The 9,646-nt window shown below is 44.9% G+C and overlaps 1 protein-coding gene across 1 annotated transcript in view; it reads right to left on the minus strand.

Annotated features, from left to right (window-relative positions):
- Window positions 1-5,071, minus strand: part of EPHA5 (EPH receptor A5) — a 199,444-nt gene extending 194,373 nt beyond the window's left edge. The window contains exon 1 of the mRNA XM_035541390.2: window positions 4,964-5,071. The gene's annotated coding sequence lies outside the window, so the exon portion shown is untranslated. The remainder of the gene's footprint in view (window positions 1-4,963) is intronic.
- Between the last annotated feature and the right edge of the window lie 4,575 nt (window positions 5,072-9,646).

Here is a 9,646-nt window from a genome sequence, read left to right on the forward strand (position 1 = left end):
GCACCACTGCTCAGCTGAGTGATTCCTGCTGCTCTTTCTCGGGCTGGGGACTCCGCCGTAGCTCAGCACATGATGGAAATAAGGATTTCTGCAGAAGCAACATGGAAATCCTCAGGACAATAAAGCGTAAAAGTAGCTAGATCAGAGAGCAAGGCACCATATAACGAACTGTCCTGGCTTTACAATTTCTGGAAGATTTTACAAAATCCTGCTCCTACCTTCCCTCTCATGGCTTGCTACAAAAAGCATTGTGTATTTACTGCAAACAAACATTTTGTTACGGGTGAGATTTTGCTTTCTTATTTCACAGCAACAGAAGAGCAGACGTGGAGATGGACGGCGCGTTGGAGCCAAAAACGTTAGGTAACTGTGGGAGAGATCACGGAGGAGGGGGAAGAAGCTGTCAGACAAGCCCACTAGCTGTTCTCCTTCCCCCATGGTACCTGTCAGTTTATCCATCTGTAAATTGATTTGCAAATAGCTGCTTTATACATCAAATTATGGTGTCAAACATTTACCATGCTATAAGCTGACGGTCTGTCAGTTGCTCCGTTTAAGACAGCTTGCTTGTTTTCCACTATTTATTACAATTTTTAAAATATGCCTCAAAAAGAAATAGGTACTATATTGAAGTCAATTTTTGCTATTGTTTATTTCCCTTTTTTTCAACATGTGTCATTAGGCAGCAATGCTTTTAGTCATGTACTAGAAAGTGCTGTGTTTCAAATGCTGTTTTTACTGTCAAAAGGATAGCAGTTTCCATTATAAAATCATGACAGAGCCATTCTGAACCTCTTGAAAAGCCATACATCACATCATCCTGATCCCAAAAAGACCATTAGACATGAGCTGTCCCTCCCATTCCAGTAATTCCACTGCAGTAAATTTAAAAGTTAATGGGATTACTCCTATGAGTAAAATAGGTGTACAGCACCAAGGCTACACACTAACGTTACGGTAAGTGTATAAGGGATGGTTCCAACACACAAAAAGAACAAATCCCTCCTCAAAAAGTCCTTATAAAACACTGCTGACGGGCTGAAATGCGTCCAAGATGAACAATTCTGCATACTCAACTGCATGCTGGCAGTACTCAGGACCTACAGAATCACAAAAAATACAATAGTTGAAGCACATGAAGCCAAGCCAGTAGGAGAAACATTGAAAATGTCTCATTTATTTCTACCCAAAGCATTAGGCTAATTGAAATAGACTGATAGGAAAATGAGGAGTATCTTCACACCTACATCTACTAAACACGTGAAATACTCCTTGAAAAGGGACTTCATTCGCTGACTAACAATAAACATTGTTGTACCTAAATAGGCATTTATGTGGTGTTCCATGACAGAAATGATACATTGCCACAAAACAAAACACGCTTGAGTCAACATACTTAAAACATGTAGGCTCATTCCATGCTCTGCCATGAATAATCTGCAAATTATAACCTTCCTCTATGTTTGCCTGTACCAGACCCACCCCTTTAATTGTATTCATTTATTCAAATTTAAAATGATACATTAAGACAAACCAAGCTTCAAAAATTCCCACAAGAATTCAGAGGAGGAGGATTGAATGCAGGAGCTTAAGAGCAGAAGGCTATTCTTCAGCTCAAGTCCCTGAAACAAATGCAACACATATTACAAAGTCACATTTTCTTTGCCTTCCTCACCTTTGTCTAAGTCACAGCCATTATTTGAAACTGTATTTCTTTTCATCTGCTTTCATAATATACCGTTGTAACAGCGCTGCCTCCTCAAAAGCCCTGAAATTAAATATTCCTTTTTATTTAATGACAATTTTAATGACAATTATGCTCGCATGTTGTTGAGTTACTCTGTTACAAGAAATCAGAAGATGTAATGTACCCCATTCTTTTAAAAATGTACTCCATTCTTTTTAAAAATTTGCCCACATGACACTTTCTAAGGTCATCTGGGTGATTTCCAAATGGGAGCTGCAAACCAAACCAAACCCACGGGTGACGTGTAACAAATCATGCTGAAGTTGGGGCTGGTGCTAGGGGTCTTTAGACAACTCCTTCGTTCATTCTGTGTTTTACCTAAATAATTTACAAAAGCCACTTCCCAAGCCCTGGCATTTCCAACAGAATGATTTAAAACGTGCATTTTTAAACCAAAGGAGGTGTAGGAAACCCGTTCAGATATTCCAGGGCTGTCTCTTGTGCCTGTGACAGGTCAGAAGTTGCTGCCAGCAGGAATAAAAAAAAAAGAAAAGAGATACAGCCCACACAGGAAATCTATTTGGGTTTACACGCTGTCACTTCAAAATTACAAGGCTCCCATAAATATACAGCTTAGGTAATTGCAGTATCAACAGTGTTTCCCCCCTCCCCGTCTGAAGCAATGTATTTCTGATTGTTATCACAACATCCAAACGCAATTTATTTCTGCTCAAGGAAATGTTTGATCAAACGCGATGGTAACTGGAAGGCAGCAGTTCCCTGCACATTTTCATTGGCGATGCATTTGAAAGTAATAAACCCCTCGTGAAATTCTGGCGTTTCAAAATTCTGCAATATTTTCATAGTACACTTTGGAATATTTTCATGGCGACAAATTTCTGAATTTGTTAAAAAAAAAAAAACAGTCAAAGGGAAGAAGGAAAACTGATTCTAATTAATGAACTCTGCTGAAGAGTTACAAATAATGGCTAAACAATACCTGGAACATGAAATAGCACTGAGCATTCATCCTTCAAGGCACATTTTGCTTTTGATACATAGTCTGAGAAAAGGCAACTGAAATAAAAATTGCTTTTATTTCCCTTTCATAGAGAAACGTGGCAGAAATTCAATTCAGTTTCCCCAATGTATATTCTAAAATCTATAACTGGAGATATCTAACATTTACAATATAGGCTAGGCACTCGATACTTCCCCATAAAAATGGCAGAAGCTTCTGAAACTCAGCTGTGCTTTCCAAAAGCTATTTCCATGCTACGGAACCCAAACACTGAATTTACTTTTCTCCCCTCCAAATCTTAACCTAGATTTTTTAGAGTGCTTTCCCCTAAGTCTCTCTCCACTAGAGGGTAAAACAAAAATTCAGGCACTGTGAATTGTTAACTGTACATATCTTATCCTACAATGTCACTGTGTACTACAGTAAGATTTAGAGAAATAAATGTGACACAGAGCGTAAGAAAATAGTAATTATGAGAATTTACCATCCTCTATGCAACTACATGTGTTACGTACCAATACAGCACAAGTTATCAGCTAGGTGTTTTTTAACCACGGCGAATAAGATGAGGGCTCACAACAAGACCCACGAAAACCAAGACAACTTTTAAAAATATTCACAGTTTTGAGATGGCTACCTCCATCCAAGCACAAGTAAAGTTTCCAACCAGCTGAACGTGACAACTGACCCCAGGGGAGGATCTCTCTCTATGGACCTAAAAGCAGCCTGGGTTTGAACTTTTCAAACCCAAATCAGCGACAAGCATCAGTGGCATACGGCGAGGCAGGCTGACTTCAGCGTCTGAGGTTTCTTTCTCATGCAGTCGTATTCACATACTGCAGGGTGAGCCGTTCCCAGAAGCAGAGAAGCTCGGTAGTAATTGGCAAAGGAGACATGCTGCGAGAAGCACTTGTCAAATAATGCTTGTTTACAAATAAATCTCCTAGCAGCAAAGGACAGCAGTTATCGAGCAAGTTCAGGTCCACAGTCAGACCCCCCCCCTACCAGCAGGGTTTTTAGCTTTGCATTTACTGAATAGACAGAAATTAGAGAGCGGCAGTCAGAAAAACAGGAGGAGAGAGACCGTGAAGCAAACGCTCATGCTGCTAATCATCACTGAAATATTTCCCTGCAACCTCCCTGTAAAGATGCTACTAAACCAGTTTGCTCAGCAGTTTCATTAATTGTTTCCAGCCCTGCTTCCTATGTATGCCGCCTGCCCGCTAGCGCAGAGGCACCTCTACACTCAGGGAACGGTCCCGTTGACTTGGGCAGTATCATCTGGATTTTCCAAACAACTGGAAAGGGTGCCCGAGACGGGGCTCCGAGCATCCTTCAGCCTCTCGGCACCGTGTCTGGGAGCAGGAGAAGGTGCAGGACGGTGAAGAGGCAGGTGAGCGATGGGAAGAGGCTGCCCCAAGCAGCCTCCCCAGCAATCGCTCCCACGGGTGAAATCACCCGAAACCGCATGGGGGCAGAAGGATTGGGCCCACCTCTATCTCACCCTGAGGCGAAGCCAAAGCCATTCCCATTCCTGCCCAAATCAGTGCGTTTCCTGAACGCTCGGCATCTCCGCACGCAGAAGAGCAGCATTTTCCCCTCCCTTTACTTTTTTTAAGCCACGACCCGCATCGTTTGCGCTCTCTGAAACAAATTGCAGCTCGCTGGTCACCTCAGGCCACATCTCTGAGATTCTGGCTACCATTTTCCTGCGTACGTCCTCCCTCTGAAGGAGTTTCACAAATAATTACAGTGCATCGCAAAGAAAAACCCACAGCCTGCTATGAGCAAGCAGCATCCTTTCAGGATGCTCAACTTCCCCATCCATTGCTTCCACCTTACGGCCTGCCATAAATGCAAAATATATATATTACAAAGATTCAGGCAGTGCCCAAAACAGGTAGAGGGGAAAAAGAGAAGTCCGATTTGAAAGCCTGCAAGTGCCCGTGCCAGGCAAGAAAGCTGAACACACGTTTTTGGCTGGTGGCTCAGCACCACCACGGCGCTGGGTCCCCACCACCGGCACCGGGTTTGAAGGCACCGAGGGAGCGCACTGCGGCCCCCGAGCCCACGGAGCCATGCCGAGACACCCGTGCAAGCCCCCCCCCCCCCAGAAAAAAAAAAAAAAAACAGCAGCTGCAACCCTACAAAACGCCCCCCGGCTCCATGCACCTGTGCGAAGCCGCCCGTGCCAGCCCTTCCCCCGGCTCGGCACCGCCATCGCCCTCCACCCCCGACGGCCCGGCCCCGCTCACCCTCGCTGCCGGGGCTGGCCAGCAGGCTCCGGAGCGCTGCGCACAGCAGCAGGCACGTCCAGGCGGGAGCCGGCGCCCCGGCACGGCCGGCCCAGCCGCCACCGCCCCGCAGCCCCATCCCGCCGCCCCTCAGCGCATGGGGCCGCGGATGTTTCCCCCCCCCCGACCCCTTCCCCTCCCTCCCCGGCGCTGCCCCGCTCGGGTCGGGCGGGCTCGGGACGGGATGGGACGGGGCGGGCTGGCAGCGCGGCTCCGCTCCGCTCCGCTCCCGTCCAGCCGCCGGCGCGACTGGGGAACCGGGGGCGGGGACGGGGGAGGCGGCCCCGAGCTGCCGCCGCCGCCGCGGAGACGCCCCTGACGGGGCGGACCCGCCACCGCCTTCCCCGCGCGGGACCGGAGCCCGCCGCCCTGAGGGGGACCCTGAAATGGCGGGCCCGCGGGGGCACCCGCACGCCTCTCCCGTACCGCGTCCCGGGCTGCCCGAGGGGGTCGTGGGGTTGTTGTATTCCCCCCCCCGCACCTTTCACCTCAGCCTCGGGGGTGCAGCCGGCCCCAGTCACACCGGGGGGTCGCAAACCGGGGAACCTGCGATTTAAGGGCAAAGACAATGTTGTTCCCGTCTGTACCAGACCCCAGTGCATGGTTGTCCCCATCCAGGAAAACACAAACACCGCAAACTTGGTAGTGAAACCGGTACATACCTGACAGGCAAAAGGTGATTTGCAGGTGTATTCTGCCTTTGGGAGGCTGCCACTAGAGCACAGCTTTGAATCCTGCGTTGACAGGTGGTTTGGGGAAAGTTGTCACTGAGTTTTGCTCAGCAGAGCCCTAGTTGTCACTCTCACTTCATCTTCCTGAAAAAATAAAAAAAATAATCAGAAATTAATTGCTGGAGGTATATTCAGTTCCTCACTGGAGCCAAGAGCCCTCGAGGAGACTGCCTCCAGGTAAGTGAATAAAGACAAAATTGAGCCTGGTAGCTGCACAAGCAGCAAAGTTAAGGGGTGACTTTGCAGCACCTCCTCCATTTCACTGTGCTGTGGGTAGGTAAGCTTGTCAAAATACCTCCACCACTGCCCTGTCTCAGCTCCCACATTTCAACTAGGTCAGCATTGTCCAAATCGCAGCATTTAAAAGTTCATGCTGGCCCTATCAAAGTTAGAGACTTTTCTCTTTCGTTTCCCCGGCACCAAGATTTTGTTCATATTAGAAAGGCAGTAAGTGAAGACTGAGTACCTGCAAAGGTATTCTGAGCAAGGTTCCCCCCACGAAGCAAGTTTCAGGTTCAGGACTGAAAAAAAAAAAAATGCAAATTACCTTATGAAACCTCTAAATAAAGGCAGTATTAAACGGAGACCTAAATGCCCAGTTTTCCATATACTGTCTTTAACCAGGAACTTCCAATCACACAGAGCTCTCTACCTTGGCAATGCTCACTTTTTCCTCTTGGCCCTAGCGCCATATACAAACCTCAGTTATTGCCAAAATATAAACATAGTCCTGGACTGTATCATGCACGTTATTTTCTACAGCATTTGCTCCTGATGCAAGAGTATTCTGTACATCACAAGTTATTCAACATTTTTACTGCCACCAGGAGGACAAGGAAGGGGCTTTGCTTTACAACATGAAGTGTGTAGCTGAAGTTGCCAGCCAAACAAAAACGCATGGCATGCATCTGTTTACAGCAGTGAATCAGATCTTCACTATTCAAATATTCCACTAATCTGTAGTTCAAAAGGGATGAAGGTAATGCTGGGAATGGTCTGATGGCAAAAACTGCATGGCCAGATCCTCAGCTGGGATAGATTGCCATGACAGGGAACATCTGCCCCAGCCCTGCATCAGATTTAGGATGGGAATAGCTCTGTGTGGAATACTCATGTCTAGGGCATGAAGAAGCACTGGTAAGTTTTACCCTCACACCACACCCAGAAATCAAGAAAAAGGAGGAAAATGTCCTCAGAAACAGCATCTTGCTAGCATATTCAAAAGGATCAGATGGCAAAGAAAAAAAAAAAAAAAGCCAAGCTTGATGGGAGCTTCTGCCAGTTGAGGGGCAAGACAAGTTTTTTTATCACAATCTCAGGTGGTAAACTCGTTTGCTCCCCATTTTCAGCTGCTGTTTGACAGTTGTTATCTGCTGTTTGGACTAGCAGGCTTATAATTCAAAGGCATTTCAGATGATATGTGACATTTTAATTTTCTAGGAAACACTGAGATGAGCTTCATATGATTCATAACCTATTTAAGAACAGCCACCATGTTCTAGGTTTCAGCATAGCTGCCTTTTTTTATTATTATTATTCTGCAGGAAACCAGCTCTTATTCCAAGATATTTGGTTTGTTTTCTATCCTTCCAGTGGCACAGGAAGAATGTCTCAGCCTCATTTCCCAGGTTGTCACTGAGTACTGCTAAAAAAAAAAAAATACAGCATTATAAAGTGATTGTCTCATCCCCTAGTGGAGTCTTTTGCAACTTTACATACTATCTAGTGGATCGTGTTTGGTGGGGTTCAGTCTTCCACAAACGTCCTTTCATTTTTTCCATGAATCTTCTTTGTCATCTGCAGCAGGCAATCCTCTCCTGCCTTTTGCCCTTTCAATGCATCAGTGGGTCCTGAAAGAGAGGACAGATTTTAGCAAAGCGCTGCAGCATTCCTGGTAGCCTTCTGTCAGCATCCTACACTGAGTGCATGCCCCATCCTACTAGCTCAGCCACAACAGCCAAGTGGTGAGAGGCTGAAACGCTGCACATTTCTAGTTTCTAAGCATCCTCCTCAGCAGTTCCCCACCAGAGGGAAGTGGTCCAGTGTTCCTCAGAGTTCATGCATCAGAAGAGATGGGTAATCAGAAAGGAGCTGGGCATAGGATCCCTCACTATCTTCCACCAAAGGGTACATCTTTTATTTCTTTGAATAAAATCACTATAAGAGTCACAAGGTGTGGATCTCAAACTATTCCCAAAACTAATCCATTTCAGGCTCATGCCATTTCTCCCCACATCCAGCCTATATTTTGTATTAATTTCAAGTTGCTCTTCCTACATCTCATTAATCCATTTCTGCCCCCAACATTTCTGCCTTTTCACTTTTGCAAACAGTGTACCCTCTTAATCATTGCTTAGCTAAGGTCTGTACTTCATCCTTTATATTTTTCTCATGAATCATTTCTATAGAGTGTTAGTAATACTGTTATACTCCAAATTCCCTCCAGTTTTCCCAACATCTCTCATAACAGTTTGCCCAAAAGTGCAAACATATTAAAGCCATAATAAGCAACTAGCTCTAAAATGGTTTTGCGTATGATGTCTGAAAATGACAGCTTTGCCCCACGTACCTTGCCACTTCATACCTAATTTCCTGTCAGCTATTACACATATTTTAAACTATTTTTTAAGCCAGACATCTTTTGCATTAGTGCATTTCTGATTGTTTCCCTCAGATATGCAAAAGCTCATTTTTCCATGTTCAATTTCATTTCTCTACCACATATGTAGTTTCTTTCGCATCTTCTCTGTGTTCTGACCAGCTTCTAATTCTGCATTGCCAATTCGTTTCATTGGTGTACCGTTTATCCTATCATCAACAGGATACTCTGAAACAATAAACAAGTTTGTCCTTCAGATTATTTCAGGAACCCACATCTGCCAACCAAATACGTTCCCTGTATCATTATCCTTTGTTAAAGTGTAGTGGTAAAATACTTACATATTCAGTAGAGCCATTGTCTGAGAAAAGACTCAATTTCATACTTTCAGTATAAACAGTCCCACTGAAGCCATGTCTTCATTGCATTAATAGAATAGAAGCCCCAGTCTATTGCAACAAATTGATTATATTACAGACTAATTAAACATTTCCATATTCCCTTGAAAAGTCTTTTTTCTAAACAGATCAAAGAAGATGACACCTTTCAGGAATACCCTCATGAAATTTAGTCATCACATTTTTTTCCACCCACGAGCCCCTTGAAACAGAAGACCTACCTTCTCTTCAAAAAAATAAATGCTTGTTAAAAGCAAAAGCAATCTGGGAGCAGAAAGCAGCTTTGCATAGCAGACAGATATATTTGGATTTGTACCACGACTGCAACTACAGTTTTAACACAAAATGGCTGTGTTCAAGAAACACCACAGCAGCCTACGTAGGACTGCAGAAAGCAATAGTTAGCCCCAGCAGACAATAGAAAAATCTGTAGTGGGGACAGTGAAGTTGAACATCAAGTGCAGGTGGGCCACCCCTTGGCCAGATGAGGTATCTCAGTGATTGTGCCCTTTGGTCACTGCTGTAATCTTCGTACCCTGGTGCAGAGAAAGATGTTAACCAGCACACCAGTGTTGTGTGAAGGAAAACGAACAAGTGGTAAATAAAGAATTGCCTGTGCAAGTTCAAAACTCAGTCACTTGTATGGTGTCAGCACCAGTTTCTCTCTTCCCACCCCCACAAAATACAGGAGCTACTGGCAACTGAGCACTTAGGAAAATCTGTTCATTTCATTTACAGCCTGAAATTACATCCAAAGCCGTGAAAATCCATGGGAAAAACATGTGAATATTTGTCTCAGACATAAAAGGCTTAGAGAAAGCCTGACATTTCAGCCTGGCATTTTATTTTGGAGTGCTTCATCAGCAGCCTTTGGTCCTGATAAAATGCCCTCGACCTGGCAGCACACACTGCTGTT

This window comes from Cygnus atratus, chromosome 4 (assembly GCF_013377495.2).
Source record: "Cygnus atratus isolate AKBS03 ecotype Queensland, Australia chromosome 4, CAtr_DNAZoo_HiC_assembly, whole genome shotgun sequence".
NCBI lineage: Eukaryota > Metazoa > Chordata > Aves > Anseriformes > Anatidae > Cygnus > Cygnus atratus.